Genomic DNA, 18,575 nt, shown 5'->3' on the forward strand with positions numbered 1-18,575 from the left:
AGCACATACAATTCCACATTTGGTATTCATAAAGGGAAGTTTCAAAGTTGATTCTACTCTTCACTAATTTCCTATAATAGTTATTTAGCTCATATAGTGCATGTTAATTAGGCTGCTGTACTTTAATGACTTTTGCCATAGGATATTTTTTTTCACATTATAAAATACCACGTTAGAAAAGTGTTATTGATCTTCAGTAAAAAGAACAATGAAATTTCTGATGTTTCTCCTTAGACAAAGAGGAACAGGTAGACTATGAAAGTGGCTTATTTTATGAATCAGACTCTGGATAAAGGAAATATAACCAGAACCTATTCAGAATGCCTAATAGAAAAATTGTAGCGAGCAGCTGCACCAGGTAAAATATTCCTTCTGCCTCTAATTATGTCACAGCAACAATTGCAGCTAAAAGCAGACATTTGAATCCAGTGAGAGATTAGGTGTTATACAGCAGTGCAATGAGAAGCACAATTGTCTTTAGAGCTAAATGCCTTGCTGAAGAGACATCCTGCTGCATACCTAAGGGCAAATTAGCAATTTAGGACATATATACAACAGTTCAATCTTCTAGTTGCGAGATACAGTTGGAAAAAAAAAAAAAAAAGTTCATGTTATAAACATAAATAAAATAGAAAAATAACTGCCTTTACTGTTGATAACAAAATGGCAGAGCTTGCATGTCCAGGTGACAGCCTCTATTAACCAACTACCCAGTTCTGTAAACCCTGAGTTACAATTGTCAGAAATAATTGTTTTCAGAAGAATTCAGGTCAAGCAAACAGACATCGTGTGGTAGACTGGGAAGTTTACAGAGGCACCTCAAAAGCTCTGCAGGCCAACAGAAAATAAATGGAAAGCAGAAGGTGCTGGAGGGGGACCCCGGCATGCCTTTAGTGAACTCCCAAAGGCAAGGAACCTATACCCATCATCAGCCTTTCTATGAGAGACAAGTTTTCTTTAGGTACCAATGCACTCAGTAAGCACTGCTTTGGATTTGAAGTACTGAAATTAATTTGATTATGTGAAGAGATGACTGCAAACACTTGAAAATATGTCTACCAGAGAAACATCTGATGTTTCTCTTGGATTCAAACCTAAAATATAGATTTCTCCCAAGCCTCAAGTTGCACCAGAAGAGGTTCAGGTTGGAAATTAGGCGTAATTTCTTCTCAGAAAGAGCAGTCAGGCATTAGAATGGGTTGCCCAGGGAGGTGGTGGAGTCACTGTCCCTGACGGTATATAAGGAAATGTTGGACGTGGTGCTTAGGGACATGTTTTAGTGGATGATACTGGTGGTAGGGGGCCTGTTGGACTAGATGACTGTGGAGGTCTTTTCCAACCTTAATGACTCTGATTCTATGATATCAGGGATGCTGAGTATACCTGGTCTTGCCCATTTGTGGGAACCCTCATGTGGGAACACCATCAGCCAGGGGTGACGGTGGATACTGCTCAGCGTTCACTATGGTGTACCACTGTTTAATTAATTTACCTCATATGCAAACACTGACTTCAAGCCTGAACATCTTATTCAAGCTTTTCATCATTTATTTATATTTTCAGTTTACAGATGCCCCACAGACCTCATAGACAAGGCTGAAAGCAACACCTTGGCCTCCTTCCTGGCATGTGCTCCTTGCAGCCACACAGCTGGCAAGAAGAGATAGTAATTTTGCTGCTACACATCCACCCTGTCAGCATGAGGTGCTGAGCTCTGTTGGAAGGAGCTGTGCTCACTTACCTGATGTTGGCTGTTTGTATCATCAGAGGAATGTCTCTCTGGGACAGCGAGACCTCCCAGCCCAGACCTCCTAAAAGCATCTCTTGGCCTGAGCATGGTGATGGGCTCTGTGGAAACAGCATGGGCAGGAAGGCAAGGTCCAAACACAGCCCAGCCATCTCCATGCAGGTGTCTTTCCACTTGTGGCCCTTGTTGCCTGTGTGAGGAGAAAATTAAAATCCGTTTGCTTGCTTGAAGGCACCAACATTTCATAAACTCCTGGAGCTACTGGTACTCTTGCACAGGTTTGAACCTTTGGACAAGACTACGTGAACTCACATTCATTTTAGTGGGCTCAATTCTTTGAAGCCTTTTACATGTCTTCAGGTATGAGCCTGGAGTCATACAGACATGGTTTGCTCAGTGTTAGGCCCATTGCAGATCTGGTTGGTTTGTGCAGTTTCTCTCTGCCTTCTTCCCTGTACTTCTCCTACAAGATCCTTTTGAGACCAAGGCACTTATTTTCCAGTAGGTGGGAAGCTCTACTCAACAGCCTGAATTAACCTTGGGGCTGGAAGCTGAAAAGGCAGAAAGGTGAGAGGTTATAGCAGCTGTAAGTGAGGCCAGAAATTGAAGTATTTTACATTTTATAGTTTCTGGAGAAACACAGTAAACACTGAAAGAGTGGCCTCTCCCCTCACCCACAACACCCAAATGCTGAAGGTTTCTTATCTCCATTCGCTTTCCTGCTCATCTTCCTCAGTTGAAGTTCCCTCAGACTGAACACAAAACTCCTTTCTTCACATTTTGAAACCTCTTTGAAGCAATGGGAGCCTTTTCTCCTTCTGTCATCATGAATGATGAGAAGAGCTGATAATCTCTATTGCTATCTGGCCCAGCACTTCCTTTTGTGAGATCTAGTTTCTACTTGCTTACAACCTCACCAGACTCTGGCTGTCAGGATCATGTTTTTTTACTTCATGAGCCTGACTCATATTTAGGTATTTTCAAGAAAGTGTCAACTAAAACAATCACCTGTTTCTGAGAACATTTGCCAGAAAATACAGCCTTCAATACATTGAAAAGATGCAAGCAATCTTGCTAACAAGATCACTTACTTTGGAAAAAGTCCTTTTAGCAGAGAAGGTAGCTTAATATTAGTTTGGCAATGTGCCTTTTGCTGCCACAGCCACAAAATTTTGTCAAGATCCCTCTGAAAAAAATAGAAAAGTAAAAAATCAGCTCACGTATATTCAGCAGCACATAATATTTAGCACCTTAAAACCCACCAAATTCTCCTTGAGCAGAAGCCATCAGTGTGCCCTTGTCACTAAGAAGGCCAATGGTATTGTGGGCTGCTTTAGGCAAGGTATCACCAAGGGGCTGAGGGAGGTGATCCTTCCCCTCTATTCAGCACTGGTGGGGCCACACCTGGAGTTTTGGGTCTGTTTCTGGGCTTCCCAGTATGAGAGAGACCTGGATGCGCTGGAGAGAGTCCAACAAAGAGCCACCGATACGATGAGGGGACTGGAGCACGTCTCCTGTGAGGAGAGGCTGGGAGAGCTGGGACTGTTCACCCTGGAGGAGACTCAAGGGATCTCACCAAGGTCTGTAAATATCAGAAGGGAGGGTGCAAGAGGACAGAGCCAGGCTTTTTTCCATGGTGTCCAGTTGCCAGGACAAAGCAACGGGCACAAACTGGGACACAGGAGGTGCCACCTGAACATCAGGAAGCACGTCTTTACTGTGCAAGTGACTGAGCACAGGCTGCCCAGAGGGGCTGTGGAGTCTCCTCCTTGGAGATCTTTAGAAGCCACCTGGACATGGGCCTGGGCACCCTGCTCTAGGTGGCCCTGCTTGGGCAGGGGTTGGGCCAGATGCCTCCAGAGGTCCCTTCCCTCCTCAGCCATCCTGTGAGTCTGTGACACCACCTCTTCCTTCCCAGGAAAGGGGACAACTTGGGTGTGCTTGTAGCTCCCCACAGAACCAGGTTTCCAGCAGCAGGAGATGTCCTGCAACACGTCCAAGGGCCTGGAGCAGGCCTCAGCGGGCTCCTGCAGCCGGGACCTGCTCTCTGCTGGGGAACGTGGGGTGTCCCACAGCACCGTACTGGGAGCAGAGGAGACCTTGGGATGTGCTCCTTGCAAAACACTTTGCTCATTAACCAGACAAAGCAAAAGTGAAAGTCCTCTCAGATATGTCACAACGTAGCAGGGAACTTTCTCTATTTAGGGAACGAAGGCACATGACCTGCAGCCTGGCGTGGCTGCACAGCCTGTGATCTGTGACACCGAGCAGCAAATGGGGAATCACAGTACATTTCCTCAGCCTCATTCCATACTATAGCATCTCAATCAAAGAAAAAAGAAAAAAAAAAAAGGCTTATTTTTGATTTTTGTGACCTTACAGGTCACATCTGTGCTGCTTGTTTTGAGGCAGATTTTGTTACCCATGCAAGTGACTTTGTGCTGTTTAAACAGCAGCTACAAGCTGCTGTGTTTCAAGAGGTAAATCCTGGTTGCGTCCTGAGCTTTAAAGGACTCCACACTTATCTCACGAGCTGTGTAGCAGTTCAGCAGCTTATCTTGTCAGTCCTCTTACTGGAGGGAAAAAAGAAAAGGCCCCCAGCTCATTCCTAGAAGGAACCTAGCATCCCCTGTGCGATGAGAGCAGATGTATTCACAGGCAGACGGAGTACAAGCTGCTTAAAGGGAAAATGTGCACACAGGGATAAGGTTTCCCAGCCTACATAAATGTTGATGGATCTGTAAATGGATGTAGATCAATTATTGAGTTTTCATTTCAGCTGCATCTGAGTTCTCATAGTAAGCAGAAAAAAAAATCCTGTGTTCTCTGTAAATCTGGGGTTTGCTTTTACTTCTTTCCAGCATGACAAATCATTTCTCTGATTTCAAAATGACTAAAAGCAGCATCCCATGTTTTCTAATTGAATCTTCAAAAGCTACAGGAAGAAAGAGCAGGTGGGTCCCCCAAAATCGCAGTGGGCTTCAGCTCTTCAGGGATGAGCATGGGTGCAACAGGAAAAGCTTGCAGCTTGCCCAGGTTCTCAGAACATTGGTGATGGGCTCCAGCCCCACTTCTTCTTTGTATGCATATTCACCACCACTGCTAGCATGGCCCCAATTGCCCTTGAGAACAATAGAAAAGGGTCAATAAATCTGTTCTTTCAAGACTACCTCATCTGAGTGTGCTGAAGGTTGTCACCACTTCCCAAGCAGTTTAAAAGCAGAATTTTCTGAGAGACAATACTTTAGACACCTTCAGCATCATTAGCCTAAGGCAAGCAAATTTCACAGCAGCATCACAGTTTCTAGGGCAGAAACATGTCATTTAATTTGTTCCCCTGGCCTGATTAGTCCCACAACAGAAGCAGAGATGGCTCACTTCCAGCCAAGCACAGTGACGAGACTCCGCTTGTTTCTCAGCTGCCAAAGGATGGGAGAACTCCTTGGAGATCTTCAGAAGCTACCTGACATGGGCCTGGGCACCCTGAGCAGGGGTTGGACCTGATGGGCTCCAGAAGTCCCTTCCTACCTCAGCCATTCTGTGATGCTGTGACTCTGTCTGTCACACAGCTCCTTCTGAAGCTGCTCCTTTGCTGTGCTGGCAAAGCAGCGTGCTCCTACCACACTCTGCTAGTTTCCACCTTAGGGAAGCTTTGGTGTATACTGGGGGTTAAGGCAATGACTTCGTGACCCAGCATCACATCCCCCAGATCTGCCATGGGAGTTTTCTCTCTTCCTCTATATTTTCTAGTCTTCTGAATCTTTCCCCCTGCTTCCCTGAATGCCAGGTTTGTTTCAGAGCCTGGAAACCAGCATGGTTATTGATGTGGGACAAATCCCAGGATTCAGAGTCCTCTTAGGTGCACCTCAAGTCTCTGCCCACATGGGAAGCTTTGGGCACTATTCTTCTTCCAGCGTGTACGAATCAGTCTCCACAAGGATCTATAGCAGTCTTGCAGAGCTGTGTTTGGAAAGATAACATGTTTACCTCTTTCTGAAGCTCTCATCAAATGCTGAACACCAAAAAGAGTGATTACCAAGTAGAAAAACAAACACACGCCTGGCCAGTCACCTGAGGAGACTTCAGCAGCTATGGAGGCTGATGCTTACAGGAGATAAGCCTCATGTACCAGCATGGGAAGAGCAGAACTACCATGCTGGTACATGAAGCAAACAGCTGATGCGAGTGTGTCTGTTTATAATAGAACAGTTTTCTTTATAAGGAAAAGAAGTCCAGCCTTAATTTTCTTACCGAGTTTGTCCTCTGGCAAAACTTGCTGTCACAATTTCAAGCATGCGTTTACATAGCACAAGCTTCCCTATTGTTGGGAAGATAATGTGGTTTAACAGTGGCTTAAGTTAGAAAAATTAAAAGGCTGAAAGCTAAGTAGATTACTTTTTTCTTGCAACTTAATACTGAAAAAAACAACAGTGAGGTTTTTCATGAGCATGTTCTTCACATTTTATGAACACACATGAAACCCACACGCAGCTACGGACATCCTTTTGCCAACCCTGCCCCCATCTTAGATTATTACAAACTGTTGGAGAGCATATGACAAGCAATATCAAATAATAATCAGGAGACAGGAATGTTTGGCAGGAAGGATGATCCCATCAGATCTGTGAGAAAGAGGAGGCTGGGTGAGTGCTTTAGCTGCAGGGGAAGCTCGGGCTGAAGCACCCTCCACGATGGTGCAGGCACGGGAGCCTGCAGCAAAGAAAAGGTGGGTGGTGATGTGTTTCCAGCTGCAGGAGGAAGGAGGCCTTCTGAGAAAAAGAGAGGCCTGGCTCTCATGGCAAGGGCAGAAGCAGTCTCTGCTATAGGCAGAAAGTCATCACCTATCACTGCAGATGTCCTTGTGGGGTCAGATCAGGGCTGCCCATGGGTGCTGGCACTGCTGCTGCTGCTGCCAGCAACACCAGGTTCTGCCAGCAGCAAGGTACACTCTTGAAAAGGAATTTGGAAAAATCAAGCTGTGATCAGAGTGCATGGTAAAAGCTGTGGGAACCTCTAGCAAGCGTAGCATGGCAAAGAGGAAGAAACGTAGAGCTTTAAGCATGCGAGAGTCCTGCAAAGCAAGCTTTTACGTAAATAAGTAGTTCAGTCATCAAAAAGAGACAAAGTCAGAGCAGACTAACACATGCTCTGCATGCAGTAGGAGTTTAATAGCCCTGAGAAGTGAAACCCAGTTTCTTGCTTTATGGGTGGTAAGCTTGGAGTTTGGCAACGTGCAACAGGCGCAGCACATCTTTATGCAACACTCTGCAAGCCGTCAACAACATGTGGCTCTCCAGCAGCCCATCAGCCGGGGAAGGCCTTTGAAAACGAGGACATCCAGTGGCTGAACACCATAGCAGGGATTTTCACGAAGGATTTGTGTCGTAGCAGAAACACCTGACCGTTTATGCCAAATTTCTGCACAGAGACCTAAAGTAGGTCGCGTGGGGTGCAAAGGCTTTTACATAAACTCTCTGGACTGGGGTAAACTCCTCATAATAAAAGGCTTGTGGCTGCAGCAAGCTTTTTGGGGCAGTCTCAGTAAGTATTGCCGAGTAGTTGCCAAGAATATTGCTTCACCTTCCTTTCTCTGCTTCCCTATGACAACACACGTGCACTTTCATTTACATCTTTAAGAAAATATTAATAAAAACCCATCATGTTTCTAGGTTAGCCTCTAAATCTCTCATTTAGCTACAGATAGTAAACATGGCTGTGAGTGTTAGAAATCCCTTAGTAAGTAACCAGTCCCTCTGGAACCAATCAGTACAGCAAGCAACCTGCACCACAGGGTGAATAATTTAGCCTTAGGTACCCCAGCTGGAATATTTACACCTAGCTCCTACTACTGTCACATTTATAGAGCACTTGTAGCAATTAATCACATTTCCAAATGTATGTTGTAGGAGAGAAACTAAAATATTAATAATCAAATTCAGGCTTTGTCATGAAATTGCAGTGACTGATACCTCAGAAATATAATATCCTGGGACAAGAACATTGTGCCTTGTGTGAACCACAGCAGAAATAAATGAAGATATGTAAAAATTAGAGTCACTTCTAGAGAAAGCAGACCACTTTTGCACATTTACAGGCCTTGATTTTCCCTGGAGATTGGCTGTACAATATCGTGTACAGTAACAGCTCACCTAAAAACAGATATTGCGGAATTGAAAAAGCAAAACCCTCAACTTCTTCAAAAGTTGATTTGAACTAGTGTCACGTAGGACTGTATTTATATGTCGCAGAGAAATTCCTGGAAGATTTGTCAGGTAGCTCTTCACACAACTTGAAGCTCTGAACCCACAAAGTCCGTTACTTGACGGCACAGGGAACAAGAGAGCTCCAGGCCTTGTCCCAGCAGCATCTTTTGGCACGGCGTGTGTGGTGCAGGTCAGAGGGCAGAATCATACAATCACAAAATATCCCGAGTTGGAAGGGACCCACAAGGATCATCGAGTCCAACTCCTGGCTCCACACAGCACCACCCAAAAATTCACACTGTATGACTGAAAGCACAATCACAGTCATATGCTATAGGGACTCGTGTGGTCTCAACCTTCTCTCACTTCTCTTTTTCACTTGGGCTGACCAGAGTAGTCGGTCAAGCTAGGTGCAAACTGCTGTCAGAAACTGAACCCAACACCCGTGTGGTCAGCAGAGGTGAGAGCACAGCCCCGAGGCTCGCCATCACAGCTGGGACACCTCTCAGAGGGCTTCAGATCACTTGGCCATCCAAAGACTTCAGCCTAAACCTTTCAGTTGTAGGCTACTTGCCAAACAAAATGCTCTTCTCCTTCGTCTCCCCTTGCCCAGGCTTTCCTGGGCATTGCCTGCAGCAGCACAGTAGTTCAAATGAGTATGAAAAATATAAAAAAGAGTTTTTTATTTCATTGACTTTGAACGCTGAATCAACATACCACGTAGTACAAGCGCACTAGATCTGATTCAAGAAAAGAGGTGGAAACATTTGGTCAGCAGTTTGGGAGGGTTTAAAAAAAAAATGCCACCAATTTGGCTCACTGCTAAATCAGGAAAACACTCAACTTGATGCAAACAGGGGCCCTGGAACATACGGCAAGAGGGAAGCAACTGCAGCAATGCCAGTTTTGATGAGCTCACGTTGCCATATCGTAGAGTTTAAGAATGTACAGCTTTAGCACTTGGAAACTATTTAGAGCTCAGGGAAAAAAAAAAAAAAAAAAGCTACAAGCATGGTGAGCACTCCCATTACTCTCTTTGAAGAAGAGCTGTAGTTTTCTAGGACTGACTCTTCCAGGATTACAGCACATTTTTCTTCTCTCGCTTGAGGCTTATGAAGAGCAGAATGAGAATCCCATCACGGATTTTTGCACCCTTATATTAAAAGTTCCTGTGTTACAGGCAGTATTTGGGGTGGCCATGCCTTCTGGCTAACAGCATATAAACTCCTGCCATCCTTCACGGTGTAATGTGGAAGCAAAGAGCAAGAGTGAGAAATTCAGGTTATTTTCCCCATTACTGGTGCTGTTCTCTGCCTCTCTAATATCTCATATCTGTTCTGGGCCATTAGTGCCATACACAGCTACTGACTTGATTTTACTTATTGGTAAAAGGCACGTTGTTTTGGGAGCAGATGCTTAGAACAGTGCGCTAAGCAAAGTCGTGTCAAGGTTCCCAGTCAAACTGAATTGCTTGCCTTTCCTCTTTGTTCCCCTGCAAATGTAATTTTAATTACATAAACTTTGCAGAGCAGCTCATGAGGAGCAGCTAAATTACAGACAGCAGGCAGGGACAGGTGGGGAAAAGTGGCTCGGAGCTCCGAGAGGTGTTGCAACCTGTGCTGCAATGCAAGGGAATTGCCAAAGTCAGTGAATATTGCCAATAGAGGAGCTTCGGGGCTCGTTTTGTCCTACAATGGCTCCATTTGCTGAATTTTTGATGCAGAGCCCCTGCCCGCGCACACGAACTTCATCCTGAAATTAGAGAGATCTTTTCAATTAGCTTACTCTTACAGCTGGATTGTTCCGGCTTTGTACAAGATATCTGCATTTCATTCAATTCGTTATGAATGCAACCACGAAGCATGTAGTTATTTCTCCAGAGGCTGACTCAGATTATATGTTGACAAATTATATATTGACAGATTACACGGTGACAAGCAATTCATCCTTCCCTTCCTTTCACCAGTCCATCAAAGACAGAAGCCCTACTGTACGCAGACTGGAAACGACAAAACAGCCACATTAGTTCCTTCTCATCTGTGTAATTTCTCTTCAAATGTCTGCTTTCAGCTGTGAGGCAAAAGGGCGAAAATATTCTCCTCCCTACTTCCAGTGGAAAAAAAGTTGTTTGCGTAAGTACCATAGGTAAAAAAACAACAGCGAATACGTATTTTGGTATTACCAATAGCACAAAACTGACATAGCCACTACTGCCACTAGCATCAAACTCTTATGTCTGGGGAGGCACCAAAATACGCCTCCTCCCTCTGCTCTGTAAGGCATTCAAATGTTCTTTTTAGTTAAATATCTTTAAAAAAAAATAGCAACTCATGCTTCATCTTCCATAGGTTGAAAAGGAAGAATATGGATTATTTTTTTTTTTAAACAAGCCAGACTCTACAACATCATTTTCTCTGAACCACCCTGAGCCCATCAGCTGGATGAAAACCAGCTGTCCATAATAAGACAAAAAATATAAGGCTGAGAATTGCTGGCTGGTTCCTGCTGGGGTCTGAAACTAGCGAGGGGATGTATGCTGTGTTTTGAAGAGATTTATCTAACTTTGACCAGGGCAGCTTGCATTTTGAAGTCCTATTGAATGCAACCATCCTTACCATGCTGAGAAATAACAGATGTGCATCACGGAGCTTTGTTTTTCCAGATCGGTGACAGTGGATTTTTTTGTACAACTATTGGACTTAATGGGCTGTGAACATTGCAAAATAAACAATTTGCCTGATTGCCTAAGTGGATGTTGCTATTCCTATTTTTCTCAGGTTTCAGTGCAAATTTTGCAGAATAAATTGCAAGTGCTGAATTTATTAGCACAGAATGAAATGGTTCCGCTTGGGGTTTTGTGTTTGTTTGTTTGTTGAGTTCAATCCTGCATGCCCTCCCCCATCCATCCACAGCACAGCACAGCAGTCAACATCTCCACTCACATTTAACCTGCAAAGTCTGTGAGATTTAATGGATAACTCCCATGGACATTCCCATAAAGTGAGCATGCCCACCTCTGTGGCCTGGCAGCATGAGGTTTCTCTGACTTTCAGAGCCACGTATTTTGTCAAAAGCGTTGTCACATGCAAGCAGGAGACTTTCTGCTCTGGATAGCAAACAGCATCTGGTGAAGAGGAAAAGCACAGAGAGCTGATGGGGCTCCCCACGAAGAGAGGCAGCAAACCTCACAGCCCCAATGCAAACGCATGGTGTCATATCTGGAAAGCAGCCTCACTCTCCTTCAGCCTCTCGTGTTCATATTTTCCTAAGTGGAAAGTTGAAGAGCATCTTCAGCGCTCCCCAGGGAATTCCTGCCTCACCCTGAAGGAGATGGGAAGGCTTTTCCTGCCTGCTGCACCACGCTGCAAATCACAGGGCTGCACCACAGGATCAGGTGTGCCAAGAGGATGCATTTAGGTACCCCAGGTGCCAAGCAATGATGCTCTTGGAAGGCATTCGAGGAATGCTTCCCCCTAGCAAATCCTCCTCCTATTTAACAGTAACAAGAAGTGATGGAGAAACAGACTGGTGTGATACCTGATTAGAGCTCAGATGATTTCTAGTCTTGTATGTGTCTACATGTCCAGAAAGGATGGACATACAAGGCACATACAAGACACGTAGACACATGCCACAGCCACCAGACCTCCAAAAAACTGGTCTGGTACTGCTCTTGTGGGGAGATCAGCTTGGCTAGCACCACTCTAAGCCATCTTATCCCCACTAAATAAAATAGCATAGAGGAAAAAGTATTTTTAAAAAGCTGCAAAAAGGCATCCGAGCTCCCGGTATGATGCTGGTGATGCTCGGCTCAGCCTCCCTGCCTCCCCCACAGCTCCAGCTCCTCTTCAGCCTACACACACAGGCTTCAGGAGGAGAAGAAAAAAAAGTCCCATTTTCAAAGACTAAATCAGACGTTCTGAGTCTGAGCTTGAGCCTGGCATCTGTACTCAGGAACACAACCACCTATTTCATGCTGAACGTCAAACCAGCTAGTCAAAGTGTGAAGAAAGCTAATTTAGCAGCCTGGAAAAGTAAGAGCAAACACTCAGAGATAGCAAACATACCCTGGTTTTTGAGAACATCAACAGCATCCTGATTATTTTGGGATACATTATGCAGCAGGCAGCTGAGCCTCTGAACTGGGAAGCTTTGACCTCCTCTAGGAGCTCTCTGTAGAAGGGAAATGCCACTTGAAACACATTTGTAAAATTACCCATGCTGTGGAACAGGGAACATTTTCAACACGGGAGCTAAGGCAGCACCCTGAAAATGAGGGATTTAAAAGAAAAGCAACTGTGCTAAATGCAAAAAGAGGTAGAATACACACTAGGGCACCCTGCAAAGGTTTTTCCTTCACATGGCATTGTGTTGCCGTACTGCACCAGGAGCTGCAAGAGGAGGGGTTGCAACACGAGGGAGAGGCAGAGAGCAAGAGGGAGGAACAAGGAGGGTAAAGACGATGGCACCACAAGGGTTAATCGGCATTTGGGTTCCCCAGAGAGGCTGGAAACGCCAGGAGGCTTTGGGCAGAAAGGAGGTAAAATATCTCACTCTGTGCCACGGGGAGAGCTGGCACCGCTAATAGCTCCATTAGCATTTTGGATGGCAGACCAAAAAAACAGCGTTATTTTTAATCTCACGGCTGGGGATTAGCCTGATGTTTCTCCAATTTTTGAGATCGCCCATGCTTGTGGTTTGGCATCTATCTTGGGAGGAAAAAACAACTCACAAGCTGCACACCAGGGTGCTCACAAGGGGGTTGTTAGGAGGAAATGACGTGGACTTCCATTTCCCTAATTGCTCGAGGGAGCTGCAGAACCAAACCCTGACAAACTTCGGGAGGAAGTGGGAGCCCAGCTGCCAGCTCTCCTGAACTGCTGGAGCAGGAGGCAGACACCCAGGCCCTGCTGACCCAGGAGGGCAGCTTCTTGCAGGCCCTGGGGGCAGTGGCTGGGAGGACGGAGGATCAGAGGCACGAGGTGGGCTTCATGAGGCGTTAGAGGCACCAGCCTCCCTCCTCATCCTCCTCAAGGCTGTGCTCACACAGTGGTGCAGTCATCTTCCTGCTGTCGTAATCCTTGCCAAATTCTGCTGCCTGGAAACCAGAGTATGACAGCCTTTAAAAATAAAAATAAAATCACCTTTAAGCTTAGGTAAGCAGGCCATAGCTGAGGCTGCAGGGAGAAGGCAGCCCACGGGGCAGAGCTTCTCCATCACATGGGTCACTGCAATGGGCTGGCAGCCCCTCTCTGTTCAGAGCAGGAATAAAAAGCCTGGTAGGACAAATGGGTGTCTTATTCCACACAAGCTCAGCATCTCAGTGGGTTTTAACTACCAAAAGCCATGAAGAACGTAAAGCTGAGTGTCGGGCACTGCACGGCACAAAAAGCATGGTCTGTCATATATGTGTTTTTTCCTCAGAAAATCCTCTGTGCTGTAAGTGCTATAATTTAGAGGAAATTATACTGTTTTTAATGTTAAACGCAAAATATAGCTGTCTTAAACAGCTGACACAAACGCTTAATGCACAGAGAGTTCTTCCACAGAACTCTTGACACAGATTGCAATCAAGATGCTCTGGCATTTTGCACTGGAAGTTTTGATAACACTGAATGATGAAGTAAAACTCAGCAGCAGACCCAGACAAGGTGTTCTCAAGGAACCTCTTCCCTGAGCCTCTCCTGTTAGGCAGGCCAAAGCTCGAGCCCTTGGTAATGAAAAGCAGGGTACTGCATCCAACAGCAGGGGAAACACACTGGTGCAGCTCTCCAGACGGGGCGACTCCTAGAAATGGCATTTGATAGAGACTGAGGACACTGCCTTTGTTAGGCACCAGCATCTTTCTGAGAACATTAAATTTTAACATCTTCTAAAGGTCATTACGAATACAATCCAAGTCCCTTATTAGGACTCCCAGAATAAAGCAATTTCTTAATGTTTCTGCTTTTGCCTCTTCTAAAAGTATTTACCCTCCAAATAGCTGCGGGGAAAGCAGGTTTCAGAAAACACTCCTTTCCCCAGCTCATTAGGCTGGAAGAAAAGAGTCAGTGACAAGGCCTGCGCAGCAACGTGAGCCTTATTTCCTCATGTATTCCTCCCCTCCTTGAAGCAAAAAATCATTTGTGCTATGAAAACACAGGTCAACAAGGCTGCTCGCCTCCCAACAATGCAATGGCCCTTACCAAAGAGGGGAGCTCAGAAGGCTGCCCAGGTGATGAACTGGCTGGTGACCATCCAGGTAACATCACAACCTGGTACCACAGGGCCCCTAGCTCCTTGCTGTAATGAGGTCACCGACATATTCATCCTACAGCAAGGAGCCACACATAGTACTTTATCCTTCCTGGTACAAACAAAGACAGGGATCTCTTGAAAAAAGTCCAGCAGAGGGTCACAAAGATGATACAGGGCCTGGAGCATCTTCCCTGAGGAAAGGCTGAGAGACCTGGGTCTGTTCAGCCTGGAGAAGAGAGGAGTGAGAGGGGATCTCATCAATGTGTGTAAATACCTGAGGTGTGGGAGGCAGAGGGATTTGGCCAACCTCTTTTCAGGGGTTTGTGGGGACAGGGCAAGGGGCAACGGCCACAAAATGGAGCACAGGAAGTTCTGCACCAACATGCAAAGGAAATTCTTCACGGTGAGGGTGACGGAGCACTGGGACAGGCTGCCCAGGGAGGTTGTGGAGTCTCCTTCTCTGGAGATAGTCAAGGCCTGTCTGGACGCCTACCTGGGCAGCCTGCTCTGAGGAACCTGCTTTGGCGGGGGTTGGACTCAATGACCTCTCGAAGTCCCTTCCAACCCCTACAATTCTGTGAGTCCCTGTCAAGCCAAGGAGATCTGATGCCCCGCTCAGGTCACCCCTTAACAACACAAGCAAGCTGAGGTCTCAGGCTTGCTAGAAACCTGGAGCTGCTGCTTCATGTATGAGCCCCTGGGACTTCTCTGCAGCATTTCATTCTCTGCCTCGATTTTCTGAACACCCAAACCCAGATCTCAGCTGTCAGCACCACTCCGGCACAATACTAATGCTCTGAGAAGTCACACTTTAATGCACCACTTTAGTGTTTATCTAAATTTCAGACAGACTAATTGTCTAACTTCCAGCCTGAGAGGTCTGAAAGCACAGAAAAGCACGCCAACATAGGTAACTATGGGAAATGTATTTTGCAGAGAGCTGCCTGGCTGGAGCACAGCCGTGGGAGAGAAAAGCAGAGAGCTCACAGAGTGTTGTGAAGAGCTGTAAGAAGGGAAAGTGCCTCACATGGGGAAAAGGGACTTAGGAAATTTAAGGAACAGAGCAGCATGAGGACACGGCTCCAACTTCTTCCCCTCAGAGAGGTCAGTACCTCAAAGAGAGGTAACGCAGCTCCCCTGCCGTGTCTCAGCAGCTTCCTCCCCCTCCTGAAGGAAGGCTCCTTCCCTCTCCCCAAGGCAAGCAGCAGCTCACTCCTCCTTGTTCCTGCCTGCACACCTATTTCCCTGCTTCTGCAGGCTCTGGCAAGCACCATCTCCTTTCCTACAGGCTCCAGCATCCTGCAAAGAGTCAGGGATAGGGACAGAAGTGGCAAAGAGCTCAGTCTCCCACCTGCAGTTCAGTAGGACATCCATGTAAGCATTTCCAGAGCCATGCAGCCCTCTCCCTGAGCTAGTGTATTTTTTAGGTCTGTCCCCAGGGAGGGGAATAGGCAACTTATCTGTAAACAGGATGCACAAAAACATTGCTTCCTCTGGTGCCTCCCACAGCAAGCACACCATTAGGGGCTTCATCTACAAAGATGATGCTCATGACTTTTAGTTTCATGCTTAAAGCAGGGAGTTCAGTCTTTGATCTCAAGGGGGGAATAAAGGAAGAAGGCTTCCCCACTACCCTGACCTGAATATTTTCTTCTTCTAAATCTGAAGGACTTCTGGATGCTGAAACCTTTAAAAATTGTGCCATTTTCTAAATGTTAGATACTTCATTTCTGGAAAACTGACAGCCTCATGCTATATTTTATTTGACAGTCCTGGCAATTCTGAGCTTTGCTTTAATGCTGTATTTGTTTAGGACCATATTAGTGAGGGAGTTGAGGAGGGCTGGATGTACATGACCTTTAGCCACCAGATCCGAGGATATTCCCAGGATGTGCCATTTTATAGAGACCAATTTTTGCTGCTCTACCTGGCTCCAGGCTGAGATTTAGGCTTTGTACACTCATCTGCAGGAGCAGTCTTCTCAAGGCTTCTGGGATTAGCACGCTGCTTTGCGTAGCTGCAAAGGTTTATTCTCTTGTTGCTTTGAATCCCATTTTACCACAAATTATATCAATTTTCTGAAAAACCTGCAACTCCAAGTCAAAAGTGTGTCCCTGCCTGAGTCAGCAAATCAGATGGGAAATAGCGTGGGGGCTAGAGAAAATAATTGTTCATATGAAGGTTACTGGGGGGTGGGGTGGGGGAAAAACACACCATATATTCAGGCTGTAAAGAACAAGAAGGCAGGCTATTCCTCTCATTGCTGGTGAACCAGGAGAATAAGCTACTCCTTTAGCTGCCTGGCAGGACTCAGCATGCCACAAGCAACTGCTACAGACCTAGAGAAAACTAGACCTGACTCCTCTGGTGGTGATCACAGAATCACAGAATTTCTAGGTTGGAAGAGACCTCAAGGTCATCAAGTCCAACCTCTGACCTAACACAAACAGTCCCCACTAAACCATATCCCATATGATACTGGTTGCAAGCACAGCAGGGACCTCAGCATCTCTAATGGGAGGAGGGAGACCTCTGGTCAGCAGTGGAGGTTGCTGCAGGGGAGATGGGAGGCCATCTAACCACAGCCTCTCATCACCCTCCCAAACATCTTGGTGGTCTTATGGAAAGGGCAGATAGCCAAGGCAAAGCCAGTTCACTTTATCTTTTCTTTTTCTCACCCTTCAGTGAAGGAAAAAAACAAAAAGTCAGCCACATTTTCTTGCAGTACACGCTCCAAGGTGCTCTCTTTCTCTGCAACCCAGCAGTATTTTGCACCACACTAAATCCTGGCACAGACATTATAGATATTATCCTGAGCTTTCAGAAGGCGAGTCTGAGATTTACATTGCATGAAAGGAATCCTTTTCCCTCTGATGAGACTATCCCATAGCTACCAGAGATCTGAAAAAATCCCAGAAAAAATGGCATGTTAGCAGCACCTCAAACACTCATCCTTGGGACAGCAACAACTGAGGAGACTACACACAGGGCTCTGCGTTTGCTGAACCATCCAAATTCTTCCAGAAGGACCATGCCAAATCCAAAATCCCTTCCTGGCTTTAGGATAGGTCTTAACCTAGAATTTGAACATCTGTGGTCCCTGGAAGAGCTCAACTCCCAGAGCTTCACACCCCCTCTGAGCAAGGTCTCTTAAGAAAGAAGACTTCACCTCAAACTTGTGTTTTCTCCTCCTACCATAAGGTCTGTTACAAGATCAAGCACCCTTATTTTAAAATAGGGCAGCAGTCAGGCTGAGCTTTCTGCTTGGGCTCAACCACTAACAGGACAGAAGGCAAACATTGTAAATACTATGAAACACTGGCAGGATGTGGAAAGTGGGTTTTATGCATGAAATGGACAGTTTAAGAAGCCTCCTTCATTTGTGGTCTTTTCCACAACAACGAGGCTTTCCTTTTGCAATTCTTTTTTCCTCCATTTACTTTTGCCAGAAATTAACTTGAAACTTGCTCCTGACATGGAGGAAAAAGCAGTTTTGCTGCTGGGATGAAAGGCGAAAGGCTGCTGAGAGACTCCAGAAGCACTTGGAGCTGCAGTGTCCTTCTCTTCCTTAGAAACATCACACTCAGGATGCTTCCACCTTCCATCAAAGCAGTCGCTTACCTTAGGTCATCTCCTCCTCCAAGCCGCCCTCAGTCAGGCTCAGCTCTCCACCTGGGAGCTCAGAGCCATAGGCAGGAACACAAAACGGGTCAAACACACAACAGGAGAGCACAGGACTTACCAGGAAGAGAGATGTGACAACCAGACTGGGGAGCAGGTAACAAGCAACAACATTTTCCATGGATCCAGCAGAAGGAAGATGATCTGCCCCAGGCAGATACTCCAGTAACACTGTATTGTTAGGTACGTTAGATGCTAAGAATATGCGGAGCTAGGAACTACTCTTTACTAGCATAACTGCAAACAGCATTGAAGGTAAGAGACTAAGAAAACATCAACATCAGCATGTTAGTTCAGATTCAGAGGGTAAGCTTTTGCAGTAAGCTTTCTACTTACCTCCATGCAAACTTTGATTTGCACCATGAAGCAGTGTCAAACCACAAAAAGAGGAAGACACATTCCAAGAGCGCACCTGTCTGAGCTGGGCAACCAGTCCACATGAACAGATCAGAGCAAGTCTGAAGTGGAACAAAAACCCTCGTCTAAAATGACTGTAGCACCCGACTACCTTGCTGTAAGGAGATTTGCTTGTCTGAAATATTTTCAAATATAAAAGTTGTTCAGGAAAAAAAGAGTGAAAGTACATAACCTTTTTACCAGAGATGGGTCTATGCCCTTTGAAGTCAGAGAAAGCGAGATCTCCATAGAGGTTCTGTAAAGATGGATTAAATGTCATTTAAGATTAAGTCAAATTCGCCCTCCACACA

At 45.8% G+C, this 18,575-nt stretch overlaps 1 long non-coding RNA gene across 1 annotated transcript; it reads right to left on the minus strand.

Moving 5' to 3' along the window:
- Window positions 1-1,408: 1,408 nt before the first annotated feature.
- Window positions 1,409-6,509, minus strand: LOC106014907 (uncharacterized). Its single transcript, XR_005264123.2, has 3 exons — window positions 2,839-6,509; window positions 2,060-2,298; window positions 1,409-1,937 (listed from the first exon to the last, which is right to left on the minus strand). It is a non-coding gene; the product is annotated as an uncharacterized lncRNA (long non-coding RNA).
- Window positions 6,510-18,575: the final 12,066 nt, after the last annotated feature.

This window comes from Anas platyrhynchos, chromosome 3 (genome assembly GCF_047663525.1).
Source record: "Anas platyrhynchos isolate ZD024472 breed Pekin duck chromosome 3, IASCAAS_PekinDuck_T2T, whole genome shotgun sequence".
Classification (NCBI taxonomy): domain Eukaryota; kingdom Metazoa; phylum Chordata; class Aves; order Anseriformes; family Anatidae; genus Anas; species Anas platyrhynchos.